Raw genomic sequence first — 15,365 nt, 5'->3', positions numbered from 1 at the left:
GTACCAAAGAGATAGCGATAATGCAAACTTGACAGTTTTTTGGATGTTACACTGATGAAATCAGGCAATATGTTGTCACAAGTCCAAGCACCTACAGGGAAGGAGATGGAATGAAACAGTTGAATTTCATCTGTACTACAATTATTTGGCTTTTCCACCTGATAAATGAAATAATTCATTTTACTTCTCGTTCCGTACTAGATTGCAATTGAATTACCACTGACCATATTAAAAAACTTCAGTTTGTTCAACAACAAAGGGACAGTAACAAAGACACTTGGAATCAAGAAGATATAAACAGATTTACCCTCTCTTCAGTGGCTATCACCTGTCTGCTAAGTACTGAAGCACCCAAGAGTTTGTATGCAAACTATTTCAAATTTTCTAGTGGAAATCCTTTAAGTAATGTCAAGACCATAGCACAGAAATCTCTGCATTAAGCTAGGCAGCCAATTCAGTACCCTGCCTCTAAAAGATACCAAGAGTGGATCTAAATAATAGCTTGGAATGATTTTTCCTAAGAATGCTCTCTCAAACTCCACCAGTTTGCAGCTCAGACATCTTGATCCAGAAGTGATTCCTTTATGCTTTCTCACACAGAAAAAAAATCATCATTACTTACAGCTTATTTCGTTCATTCACATGAAAACCTACAATACAGCAGGAAAAGGACTGCACAGCCTAATAGTTTGGTAAAAGTCACACACTGTTTTTCGTAAACCTGTCACTTGCTACTTCATTATATGCTTACAATTCTTGGAGTACAGAAACAGCTTTGTTCCTTGTTGACTTCTCCACACTACTGAACTCTCTCATCTCTCTTCAGTTGTCTTATCAAAGCTGAAGAGTCCTGTAGCTGTTCCTTATACAAAACCACTTCCATTCCTGTAAACATCACTGAAATCATCTTCTGTCTCATTATGCTACATCATTTTGAAGATAGGACAACTTGAACTGCACATTGTACTTTCATTCAGAGGCCTAATAACTTCAACAGTTACTTCCCTAACTTTTTCATTCCCCCCCCCCCCCCCCCAGTACTGTCAAGCTTCAAGCCAGTATTTTTACAGAGTTACCTACTATAACCCCAAGGCAATAGTTAGAACTGTGTCCTTTACAGTATGGCATTCAGGTCAAAGAATATACTGAATTGTATATCTGTATACCTGTCACTTGCTACTCCATTAATTCACATAGTGAATATCCTGATTGATTTTTTGCTGACAATGAAGCAAAACCAGCAAGTATCTTCAGAAGGAGATTGTTACTTTGTCAGCTGGTTCATTTGCCCAGCTAGACGCTGGTGATTATGTATAGAAAGAAGACAAAGCATGGAAATAAATATACACTGACTCTAAGAGATGTCATGAATGTGATGGTCCTTCACAGAACTTTATGACTAAAGAAACCAAAACATTAGAAGTACTGCAAAGATATAGGAAAGATGTCCTATAGAAAACACAATAACAAGAAGCATTAACAGATGTTCAGTAAGACTGAACTTGCCTATTAGGCCTTATTGCCCTTACAGTAAGAAGGTGAAATGTATCACAATAGAAATTAAGCAAATTGATTTTCTGTAGAGAGATTACAGGTTACACCACCTTCAAGTTATTACAAACACTAAAGTGCTCCAAAGAAATGCTTGTGTAGCTTTCAGAATACGCCTGGTCATTAGCAAAGTTTCAAGAAGTCATATTTAAAGTATTCTGATATTTTCTAGAAGATAAGAGAAAAAGAGGCTGAGACATCCAATCAAAAATTTAATTCATTTATAACATGAACACTGTTAACTGCCAAAAATTCTGTGGGAGACAGCGTTTTCTATTACCCCATCAGCATGCAAAGCCTCATATTCCCACTTAAAAAATTGAGAAGCTGAATTAGAAAGGTAAGTTACAAGACAAAATTGAATATAATCCATAAGAAAGTAATCCAGAATAATATGTAATATACATTTTTCTCTTAAGATGGCAGAAAAAGCAGGCATGTGTCTTTTTGCATGCATCCCACACCATGGTAGATACAAATCATTGCTACTCACTGATGCTGCCATTGATGCACCACCTACCACCTCACTGTACTCACATCCACTGTTTGATCTCCATAAACATTCAGCATGCATCAATGAATATCAATAGGTAGCATTTTTTTCCACAAGGAGGAAAATCAATTCCATTCATTTGATTCATACACACTTCCACGTCCGATGTCATTTTGTGAGACTGCCCCTCTACTGCTATCTGTTCTGCAACAGTAAAATGTAATGAAATATTGGTGGGAAAATTCAGCCTCTGCTGCCATACCACCAACATCCACCGCTGATGTTGGGAGCCAACCTAATAACATAGAAGGCATTACTTTTGGACCAGCCCTCACACATTACTGCTCTAGATTGGATTTAGCAGTGAACAATTTACGCTCTGTGCACTTCAAAGTTGAAAAACAGACTCGCAGGTAAGATTCACTTGCAGTAGTAAAGCAGTAAAGGTTTTGGAATTAACGCAAGGAAAAAAAAATTATTTCTTTAGACATCTTTTTGAATTGAACATTTAGCATATTTACGTAAATTAAAGCTGGGAGCTCTAGAGCTTACACAAGACGTTCAGCTATCAAAAGATCTTTATCCAACTGTTCATTGCATCTCCTTGAGAAACTGCAGGAAACCATAAACTATCAGTATGACCCAATAATTGAAACAAGTGATAATAATGCCATTGTCAGCTCTTCCACAGCAAAAGGGATAACACTAACTGCAGTTTTTCACTGCATACTGTAACAGAACTATTATAGCATGTACTCCACACAAATTATTGATTAGCTATTTGGAAATGATTCCTGCAGTGTGTACCTGTTGTACAAAAGTCACCAGGATACAGTTAGATAAATGATGCCATGGATGACTTGCACATTTAGTAAATAACTGAATCACTATCCTTGAGATTATGAAATAAGCTGCAGCTGCACCTGCCAAATCAGTGAATGCATATACATTAACTATAGATTGAAATAAACAAAAAATTGTGGCTTGTATATCTGTTTTAGCAGAGGAGGATAATATAAAGGGTCATTTTTCAGTGAAAATAAGTAATTCATGTTTGAAACGTATATCTAACATACTGTAAGAAACTCATATTACATCTAAAATGCTTTCATAAGAGTATCATTACAATGGGCCTTTTCAAACAATACTGAGGGCTGACATTTTTATCCTACCTCATTGATTATTCTATAATTTGCACTGTAATGGGAATTTTAAAATATAGCCCACAACTACCAGGGTCTTTTGTATTCGTACACTTGCAGATAAGTATTACTGACATAAATTCATACTTCATTTTAGCAGTTGTGGTGAGTTTTTGTTGGTTTGGGTCTTCTGATGACTTCCATGTGCTTCTTTAATGAATTTTGTAACAATGCAAGGGAAAATGCAACAATGAAATACTGTTGCTCCGTAAAATTCTGAAGTCCCAGGAAGCACATCAAAATCCATTATATGTAATAATATGCAACTGAAATCCATGCTGGGCAAGCCATGCCATGGGAGAAGTCTTCACTATGAATGAAATTTTTTTTAAAAAAAATCAATTTATTAACTGCAAAAGCAACTAACTATCACAAGGTATATTTGATTTTCTTTTCACGCTAGACCACTCCTGCTAATTTGCTGGAAACCCATAACAGACATTGCATTGGCTTTATTTTATTTTTCCTGCCTGAAACTATCTGATCTATAATAAATTTTCCTTCCTTGCTCTAAAGGTCAAATATGGATTATCAGTGAAAGCTTGAGAAATGTCTATTTCTCAGATTTTTTTCTCTGAGTGTTTCACAGAAAGTAATAGCACATACTGGAAAAGAACCCATGGTTTCCACATAAGAATAAACACAAAGAGAAGCAAAAAAGCTGGTTATTTGCAGTGCCTAGAGTCACCATAATTTCACATATATGTCAGTTACTGATAATTATGTTAGTTATCTATACATATATAATGATATTTATACTGTATTTTCATGCCATTTATTGAATCTAGATTTTGCATGACAACCATTAATCTCCAGACATACCAGTATATTTATAATCTAAGACAAAATGCAGTTTAAAGTGCTAACAATAGCTGCAAAGCAAGCAAATTCCCTAAGACATGGTCTTCATGATGATGGAAAAATGAATGCAAATAGTACTCTTATGTAAGATTTTATATTTTGTTCATTTTTAAGGTACAGTGATTGTTTGCTACTCTGAAACATTATGACTGTTTTATTCTGCTTATAACCTACTTCCACCTCAACTGCAGCTGCTTGAAGTCGTTCTTTTTAAGAAGATAATATAAGCAATGTATAGGAGCAAGAACCAAAGTACTGTTGCATAATTTGTAAAACTCAGGTTTTCCTTTAGTGTCATATTTATAATTGGATTATAGGTTCTTCATATTTGTCCAATGAAGGAAATTAGTGCCCCAGTAGTGAATTAGCATCAGTCAATAGATGCCCACAAAATCTTTGCCATGGCACACTGACTTCGTTATTAAATGACAGTGACTGCCTGCAAATAACCTTAACTGCTCTTTAAACTGTCTAAGTTGACAACAAACACTCTTAGATTCTGTATTATAAATAATGAATGCAACAGTGTTAAGAACAACATTTTGAAAAGCTTGGTTTAAGAATCACAATTTATTATATATGGGTACTTATCTCCTTAAAACAATCTTTTCCAAACTTCAAATTTATTTTCCCCCCCCCAGTTCGCATGACTTCCATCTGAAATATTTGAAATTTTTATGTTAGAAGTAATTTTTCTTCTATTCAAAGACCTAAAGTTTCTTATCCTCAGAGAGCTCTATTTTTCTTCAGGAACTTCAGCTCATTTATGAAAATGTATAATACTCAAAATTCAGATAGTTATTCACTGAAGCTGAAGAAAATACTATCTAAAGGCCTTGGGATCACTGCTGTCTGCATCATGCTTCTTACCTCCCTGAATTTGTATAACACATCACAGATATTTGAGTAAACACAAAGCAGGTTGATACCACCTTATCTTAGAGAGGTGTGCTTTAAAATCATTCCTCTACTTTTACCCAAAAGTGAAGCTCACAGTACTTTTGCAGAAGTCTTTTTTCCTCTTGCATCAGTGGAAGATTTCACAGGATCCCTTATGTAGATAAGTATCTCCCCACTTGCCTCAGCCCACCTTCCATCTCTATCAGTCACAACAGGTACATCATAAAAAAATAGAAAGTCAGAATTCAGTTAATTTTCGCAGGAAAAGCAGGAGCTGAGTCATTTCTAACTCTTTCTATTGATGCTTCATGGGAAAGCCTCTGTTTCCTTTCAAGGCATCATAAAGCTTCAGAAATATCTGAATACCAATTATCTGAATAAACTAGATTGCTATGCACTGGAGGCAATCAGTAACCAGTGTTCACTGCCCAGATTACTATACTTTGAACTGAACTGAAAGTAGCTGCAGCTCATTAAATATTGCAGAAGCGATGACCACCTAGAATTTCAGATAAAAAGTACATTTTTCTCCATTTAACTACAAGGAAAAGGGAACATCCAAAGAGTATTTGCTACGTGGCATATATTCCACAGAACATGCAATTTGGCAGATTTGGTTAGTATTGGAAGTAGATGCAAAAGATAGAAGAATAAATATACCAAAAATCTATTCTCTGGAGTATTTTGCCCAGAACAGGTCCAATTTTGTGCCAAGGAAATGGACTACTATTCATTAAAAGGGAAGCATTTTTAAACGCTGTATACTCTTGATTCCAATTCAGTAAAAATTTTAAGTGTCCAAGGCATAAGAAATTTTCCTCCTTCCCACTCTCCAAAACCGTAGAACACAAAGAAGATGTGTTGGGAAGGAATTTTGAGAACTATATGGCTACAGGATTAAACAAAGAGCTGATGAACAGTACACTTAAAAAAAAAAATCACAAAATTAAAAAGTAAAGGCTATCCATAATTTAAAACTGAAGCTAAGCTGCACATCAGAAAATGACTATTGCCAGAACTATAGATTAGACTTTACAATATGGAATCTGTGGAACCCATCTGGCTAGCGTATGAGAAAAACCTCATTCTTCCTCAGTTCGCATCAAGTCAGATAATTCTACTGAACTGTGAAAGTTCTTTCTTTGGTTTATTTCTAGATATAAACTACTACAGACATATGCTATCAAAGGCTTCCAAGAGCAAAAAAAAAAAATCAAGTTTAGAGCAGAGAGTTTATCAAGGTAACGTAGTTTATGCTGTGCATCAGAGTTGAAAGTGGAAAAAGAAGCTGATCTCTATCTAAAACTACTATAATTTTTCCAAAGTATATGCTAGGGAATGAAGCAGCTATGAAAGAAGTTAATACAATATTTCTACTGCTTAGTACAGCAACAGTTTTGTATCCAATTCATTCCGACCCCACAGGGGTTGGCAGAAGGGGTGGAATTCAGCATAATTAGACATCTACATGATTTTCTACACATGGAGCATAAACTGGGCAAGGACTTAATAGAGCATTCACCAGTCCACTCTAGCTCTGTTTGAGCACTCTTTTTGCTATTTGCTATGAACAATCAGCCTATTCTGATTTCTATGAAGATACATACAAGGTTTTAATAGAAAGTCAGCACACTAAAATTCACAGCCAGAAGTTTTCTCTATTATTCCCCCCTGAAAATCATTGCAGGCCTAATTACTCAGGTACTATTTTGTTGTACTGCAGAGCAAACTGCACAAACTATGGCTTACTTACATACTTCCTTCAGCTCCCCTCTCCTCAAGGTCTCTATGCACAATCTGCTAGCTGCAAACTGTCTGTGCTCCCATATGGTAAAAGCTTTGAGAGTCCTTTCCTATATTCCTGTTGAATTCCCCTGCTCTCATCCTCTTCACATTACAAGAGAACCTCATGATCTCCACAGTAACCTTTTGCCCATTCCTTTGACCCTATTATTAATTTCTCTATTTCTTTCAGATGAGAGAAGTACAATTTTTTTGGAGCTTGTGCTTTTTTGTGCATCATTAATTTAAGAGCTCCCACCTTAGAGTAGTGAATATATTCTAATCTTAGCAGAAATGGGTTTACAGACTAAATTTCCACTCTAGTTCCTAAAAGACTTTTAGACATGTCATGGTGGGTGGACTTAAACCCTTGAGATATTTGTATCTGATCTCAGTTGGAAGATTTTAAATAAAGTAACAGGAATGTGTATCCAATGTTTGTGGAATTTTTTAGGAATTATTTCAAACATACAATACATATCCTCCCCACCTTAAATTCAACAGAAGTCCAAGTACTTATTCTCCTAAGAGCAAATAGTTTCAAATATGCACCTAAGATTTCAATTCAATTTCTTACTCTTCTTCTCACATATGAAAGATGAGTGGTGCCTGACTGATGCTTATGTTAATGAAGAAATGCATTTCTTTCCTTACAGCAAGCCCTTAGCATAAGGATATTTTTGTACATAAGTCCACTTCCTTTATCAAATATACTTGAAATAAGATTAAAAACCACTACACCAAGTGCTACTTGAATAACTGCTTCTGTAGGTTCATTACTGTGTAAATGACATCAGAAACATTCCCCAGGTCCTGTAGAATGAAATCCACTTGCAGGGATCACCTGAAGATCTCTAAACAAGATCTAGTTTTCAACAATAGACTAATTTTCTCTACAATCTCTGCCACTATTTAAGTTATTTCTTTAAAAACGTTTCGCATATTTCTAAATCTAGTTCTTACTGTTGACTCACTGAGCATGTTCAAGTACCCCTTATATCCTTTTTCAGCCATTCTCAATTGTTCCCACTAAAAAGCCAACCTTGAGTAATCTTTTGAATAAGAACTTTTGAGAATTATTTGGTGATGTCTTCTGAATTACCTTAAAATATATCCTTTACGGGATCTATAGACAGCTCTCTCTTTTATTTCAGACAGACTAAAAGGTCACCTAAAGGAACATCCATCAGGAAAGTAAACAAACATCAATTTCACCTGCAAACACACATACACCTGGCTAACCACCATCAGGTTTGCAAATTACAGACCTAGGGACTCTTGCTACTATTTCAGTAGGAGTTATAAGTGACTAAGGGATATAAGATTGATTTTTTTTTTTCCTCCTCTTACTGGCTCAGTTCCTAGTACAAGAAACAGCTGAGTAATATCTTGAAAATTAAAGAAGCATTAATATACTCTGTGATTCAAGTGAATGGTAAGCATCAGTATCTTCCCTAAATAAGGTAAATGCAGTAGGGAGAACATGATGACAGTGTTAAAGTTAATGATCCAGTGCAATAGTATTTAAAACAGATTTGACACTAGCTTAATCATGTTAATTGCTACATTGGACAACTGAAGAACAGTGAATACACTGTCCCTGAATGTCCTGACACAGCATCTTGTCTGTTATCTTACAGATGCAGTGACTTTCATGATCTTCAGGTAACCAGAACTTCAAGACCACTTAGTTTGCCCTGCTACATCAGCTAGCTGTGAATTATTAAACTGAATAGTCCTCTTTCTCTATTTTGTCTTTAAATACTCAGTAAAGTATCCTTAAAAAGCAATCTGCCTCTTTCCTAATCACAGCAGTACTGGCCCAAGAATATTACTGACAGGGGATAAGATGGTAAGGAGAGGAAAATGTCATCCAGTGCTACTGCTCTAGGATAGCTGGCACTCTGCTTAAAATACATGTACTTCTTCTCAGAAGTGTCATCCTAAAAGAGCTAGGTTTGACAGAATGCACCAGCAGCCGTTCCTGAGGAAGGAACCACATGCATACCTCAGCTCTGTCACGGTCAAAGCAGTCTGGGAGTTTCACATGTTCTTTTTTTAGTGTGAAGTTTCAAGATGATTTTGTCAGTTACACTGTGGTTCTAGAGCAGCTTATTAACGATTAACACTGCAGCCTCACACTGCTCACAGCCAGCTGAAGAGCCTGATATTTTCTAATAGTCTCAGAATAAGTATAACAATAAATTCAATAAAGTCCTGTATCTTCTCCACCCCCAAGACCACCTAGCTCTCTCTCCTGAGACTTCAAACACCACATGACAGTTCCTATAATTCCTTCAGAGATCCAGAAACAAAAGAATGAGGAGATTAATGAGAAAAATATAGATGATAATAGTGCTGCCCTGTTAAACACCATGCAACCATGGAAAAGACTTGGTAGTTCTGAGCTATATCAGAATACCATGAAATAAAAACAGATCATGTCTGACAGCGCTCAGAACTCATTTAGTTAGTAATTATAAAGATTACTCAATCAGGATATGTGCTAGGAAATTCTGAAAGAGACTTCACATAACCTGACTGTTACCACAGCCTTTAGGTATACAAAGTAAGATCCTTCACAGGATGAAGAGAGGTAAGATTAGAATAAAATTTCCCTTGACGAAATGAACAGATTCAAATGAAGATAAGACAGACATATACTAATAATAACATACGTAACAATTAGGTAGTTTTGGAGAATAAAGAGGAAACTTTAGCCTTTTCAGTTAGATAAAGGTTTGCTTGGAAAAGAAAAACTTCTGATCTCTTTAGCATATTCACTGCATTAGATGGAGTTGGTACATTTAAAAAAGGAAATTTGTATTTGTTTAGACCTCAAGGTACACTAAAAACTAAAACCAAACCTGAGAAGAAAACACAATATAGTTATCTTTCATGTCAAGTTTCCAGATTCTGTTTTATTTTACCTTTCCTCATAATGGCAGTTAAGATTGTATATAGACTACCTATGGATTGCTTGAGAAGTCTTTTGATTGTATCCAAGGTCACAGACTTGAAGTAGGCCACACATCTTCCAGATTTTTTTCTGCTTACACTATCATATTATGTTTTTGCAAGCATTATCTCTTAAAGGAAAGAATCTGCTGTCAGCAAGTGCACTATTTTCTGCTAAGTCATTCCACCACCTTGCAACGACATTTGAAAACATAAAGCTGATTTATAACAACATTTTACAACTAGTGCAGCATTTTGTTGTAAGTGAGATGAGCACAATACATCAATATGCAAAGAGTAGGAAAGGTGCTGCAAAAGCACTGGCACCAATCTATAGAATTTTAGAGTCACAGCAGGCCCAAGAGTTCATAGTCCCTCACGATTTTGAGAAGTAACACATTCTGATGAGAGATTGATCAAAGCTTAAGAGCTCTGTAAAGACCCTACCTGAAGAATTCTGAATTAGAACAATTAGGCTGACTTCATAATATAGAGAAAACTGTGTGTAATGTGTAATAACTTCTTCAGCCAAGAGAGATCTATCTTTTCCTTGTACTAGCCAGTAAAAGTCACAACACTGTCTCACAGAAATCATTCCAGTTACTCGTGGAGGCTTAAAGAGCCATACAGACATTTACTTCAAAGGAGACTTCAGAGGAATAACTTCGCATGAGGTGAGACTTCAGTGCCATTCACAGCAGCAGAGGATATAAGTAGCTGTACCAGACATTAACAAACACTTTTGCATAAGCGCTTTCATTCTGCCTTGTTTCTGTTTTATTTCTTACCCCAACTATTTCGTTCTTGCCAGTTGCTATATGCAGGTGCCATAAGTTACTGAAAGAATGAATAATTTGGAGGGCATTTATTATTACAGATAACGCATTGCAAAGAACACCCACACTGTACAGTCAATTGACAGAATTTAAGGAAGGGCAGGAAAAAAAACCCACAGTTTCCAGAAAGATGTGAGGAAGTTCATTTTATCTTGTTTTATACTGAAGTGCTGAGATGACTATCAGTTCCAACAATACAAAGTCTCTACAACAAAAACCACAGTACAAAATTAAAGTTTCTTCCCCTCACATCTATTCTGAAGATAGAGTCTATTCAGAAGCTGTTATGTTATCAGAGAACCAGCTGCACAGAGGGAAAGTTTGCATGATGAAACAGAGAGGACTGCAATCCCTCTTCTGTCCCTTTTAATTTTGTTTTTCAAATGATGAGAGAAACTCAGGTGGAAAGATATGCTCTGCATGTCTGCCCATGTGGCAGAGAGGAAAATGTAATTGATTATTCTTATTAAGGAAACGGGTTTTTGCCAGAAGCATCAAGTTTATTCAGTTTCATCCTTAAAATGTAATATACAGCATGGTTAGATATTCTAACTTCATTTTATACATAGCTTGAACTGACCATAAGCATTTCAACGACCACAAAAATGAAAAGTGCAATACCAACTTAATTAGAAAATTAATGGAAAGAGAGGGAAGGATGCTGTAATCAGGAATCTGGATCTTAAGTGCTGATAATCTGTACACTATCACCACTTCTGCCTGTGAAAACATTGAGAGAAGAGCTGCCTCAAGATCATCAAAAGGGAATCGTGGATAGAAAAAGGCAGATATGGTCAGCATAAAGAGACTCAAACAGTTGTTTTGGAGAGTAAAATCCTGCCTTCCAGTTTTTCTTGTAGGTCAGTTTTATTAAAGAACAGATAGATCTCTGTGAATGATCATTCTCTGCAGAAATACTACCTTGTGGGTACCCAAATGCTGGATACGTTATTAATATAGGATTTGCAAGTGTTTGAGGTTCTGCTCAAGCTACCGCCCAGGAAAGTTACAGAACAACACAAGCAATTTACCCAATGAAAGAGGTCTTCAGATTTTGCATTATTGGTTAAAAAAAAGTATATGAAGACACATTTATAGTTGTGCCCCCAAAGTATGTGTGATTTTCATTAGTATAGCAGGAATGTACTAGCTATATAAATTAGCTAGTTTAGTATCAAATGATACAACTTGCATGCAAAAGTGTAGATCGTAGATTGCACATGCTACTACTAAAATCTCATTTTAATAAGCGTAGTGTTGTCAGATGTCATCTTAAAAACATCTATAGGAAATAAGCCTTTAAGCAAAGAAAAAGAAAGGAAGTCAAATCAACACAGTGCTGTCAAGCAAAGAAACGCATCTGCAGGTTGAAGGCAACAGTGTCACTTTCTAGGCACAGACAGCTACAAACCCAAAGTAACAGAAAGAACATTAAGAAGCTATTACTGAAGTTTCTGTCTCTCTGGCACAGCTATAATTGACAAAAGAAAGCAACCTGACAAAATATAGCTCACTGGTTCCAGAATTTAGATTACACCTTTCAGCATTAAACAAGTGAAGTCAGATGGGGCCACTCACATTGCAGCAGAACAGTGAGTGATGGCCAAAACTACTTGCATATATATATATATATATATATATATGTTTCAAAAGGAGAATCTGTAATCTGTAAACAAGTATTTTTCTAAAGCCTATTAGCCTAATAAAGCATTGTTATCTATTATAAATTCAATGATTTGGAAGCTTCCTTCATACCATTTTAGTTCTCATATCTCTGATCAGGACAGCAGTGATTCATGTACCTGGCTAACAGCCTAGAAGAAAATCTTCTAACATTAAGGATGAAGATGACTGAATGAATCTTTTCAAAACTGAGAAATAGGCAGAACAGGTAGCCAAAATATTCCAGGTGGAACTAAAAGGAAAAAAAAGGAATCATATCTTTACCCTTTCTCTCTCCTTCTTAAGGATTCAAAAATTGTGACAGTTTGAAGGGATCAGTAAGGATTTTCATGTTAAGGAAACACCCCAGAGAATACAGAACTAACAGCCTCCTGCTTATCTTGCTGCCACACATCTAGGGATCTTCTGCACCTCAGGCTGGCATCCTTGGTTCTTGGTTTTTGTTTTTGTACTCTAGCAGCCGTATGGAGATTCAAATACTGATCACCTTCCCTTTTTTACACGTCAGGGAAAGTACTGTGTGAAGGCTCGCCTAGAGCCTTGTTGCAGATGGGAAATGCTCAGGAATATTTTCTTCATGAGTCACACCCAACTAAAGCTCTTTACAAATGACATCCAACATCATTTAGAGAATTTCTAATAGGTTATGTTGCCTGGCTATCCTGACAGCATCAATATAGATTGATTGAAGAAGCAGGCTGATCCCAACTAATAAGAAAGATAATCATGGTACAATTCAAAATGCTTACATTTTCACATCTGCACTTGACTTCATTCATAAGATTGATTTGAACTGATGCCTAGTGCTGCTTAGAACTGAATCCTACATTACTCCTCCTAAGAAAGAAGTTAGACAAACACTCCCAAGATAGCACATGGGAACTTCTGTTAATGATGAAAATAGTTGTTGCAGGCTTTGTCATTCATTTGCTGAATAACTTTGAGTTTTATTTACGTAGACCTATCCAATGTTTATTTTTCCTATCCACTGTATTTCAAGAGAAAAATATTAAACATATCTATGTAATGCTTCTAATTTATTTTTTTTCTTGGACACCGAAATACTTCTGTAAATGTTTGTGCATTACCTTGTTTTTTTAATTATCTACATCCATCCGACTGCTGTTACATTTTTTCATTTGTTTGAAATTGCCATAGGTAACAACAAAAATAGGAGTTTGCAAGCACACAGCAGAGTTCTTGGTCTCTCTCATCTAATTGACATAAAACAAGAAAAAAGAAAAAAACAAATACACAAAAATATACGACTCGAAAACATGATTCAAGTATACTGCATAAGCAAAAAGTCTTCTACATCAAAAGCTATACTAGAAATTAATTATGCATCCAGAAAGAAATGTAACCCTCTGTTTCCACAGTATCTTTCCCTTTGTCACCTAGGATATATACAGAAGTTCCCCAGCTTAACTCAAGACCCTACCAACGTGAGCCTCCTAACAGACTCCCAAAGTTATTTATCAATGTATTCAACACTATTTCTTAATCTCGTAAGAACTTTCTACTTGCACATGACAAGTTTCTAGCAGACCAGCAATTTTTATGTAAGGCAGAAGGCAAACATAATATGACCAACTTGGTAGAAAATTTGCACTGTAACTTAAGAAAGCAGTTCGTGTTATTTAACACGCTGCCACCTAACGGCTATTCGAAGTATCACTACAACTCAATGCTCCTGAGTGAATTGGGTGTTCTTTTCACTACTGCTCATGTAGTTTGGCCACTTACAGAATACATCTGCAGAAAACACGTAGCACGGTTCCCTCTGGGTGAAGGAATATGGAAGCTTCTTCCTAGAATTTCAAATAACTTCAAAACCAAGGATTTCATGCTACCCAGAGCTCAAGGCTTTGTTACCATGAGAAGTACATAATGTTATGTGTTCCTATACATACAGATATGTTTATTTTGCTAATTAGATAATAGCATAAATCTTTTGACATTACTTCAGAATATATTTGCTTTCAGACCAGTAACCGTAGTAATCTTACACCAAAGCCTCATGATGTTTGCCACTCAGGTACTAACAAATAGGATAATGAAAGCAGATCTCACACATGCTCTCACTGGAACACCTGGCTTCTGACCCAGGTGGGAGGAAAAGCAGTTCTTAGCATCCAGAGATTGTTTTCTTGACCTGGTTTTGTGCTTAGATTAGAGCTCCTGATTTTGCAAAACACATCTTCAAGATGAAATTTGCATGAGTTACCTTCTCCTTTAACTAAAGTCCCACAGTACAAATAAGAATATACTTGGCTAAGGCAAACAGACAACAAAAAAAAAGTTTTCTAATCATTTATTCAGAACTGAAGCTTATCTAAACAGGTAACCTACATTTAAAATTTTGACTTTAAATCAACATTATTTTGTTCTAAGGAGAACAGAATTTTAGCTCTTTCACACACACCCACAAAATATATATATATATATCTGATGAAAGCTACTAAATAAAATAGAGTAATATGATATATCACCTGAATTTCATCTTTAAAGATACAAGGAACATTCCACATTTGTAATCTGGTTTTGAGTTCAGAAGACCTTCCTTTAATACATAAAGCATTGACTGTGTATGCACGAGGCAATACTACAAAACAATCAGCTCTTCTGTGAAGAATTCAAACTTAAATTTTGCACATTGAAACACAATTGAAAGGACAGGAATGACAGCAGAGTTGTAAAGTCCTAGAGCACAGCAAGTGAGGACTTACTCAAATACAGCAGCGGTAGACAGAAAAACAAAGGAAAACAGCCTCTTACTTTCAGAATGCCTCAGGCATACAGGAATCTCCAGCAAAATACCCTTGCCTCCACTGCCAACCCTTAAATAAAATCTGAGAAGGGGTGGATCCTGGCTCCATCCCTTCCAGTTACACAGGTGCATTGCATTGCATACACCTGAGCTCCCCTGGGTTGGCCCTACTTTCCCACCAGGTGCTCAATCACTCGTTGAGGCCGTGACTCAGCATTTACACTACATGTTTCCTTTTAAATTATGGGATGAGAAGAAATTCCATGGGCCAGCAGAAACAAAAGCACTGTACAGCTATTTACTACCAAAAATAATCACATCTCTCCAGT

This window comes from Phasianus colchicus, chromosome 11 (genome assembly GCF_987193195.1).
Source record: "Phasianus colchicus chromosome 11, bPhaCol1.hap1.1, whole genome shotgun sequence".
NCBI lineage: Eukaryota > Metazoa > Chordata > Aves > Galliformes > Phasianidae > Phasianus > Phasianus colchicus.
This window is presented reverse-complemented; position numbering follows the sequence as displayed.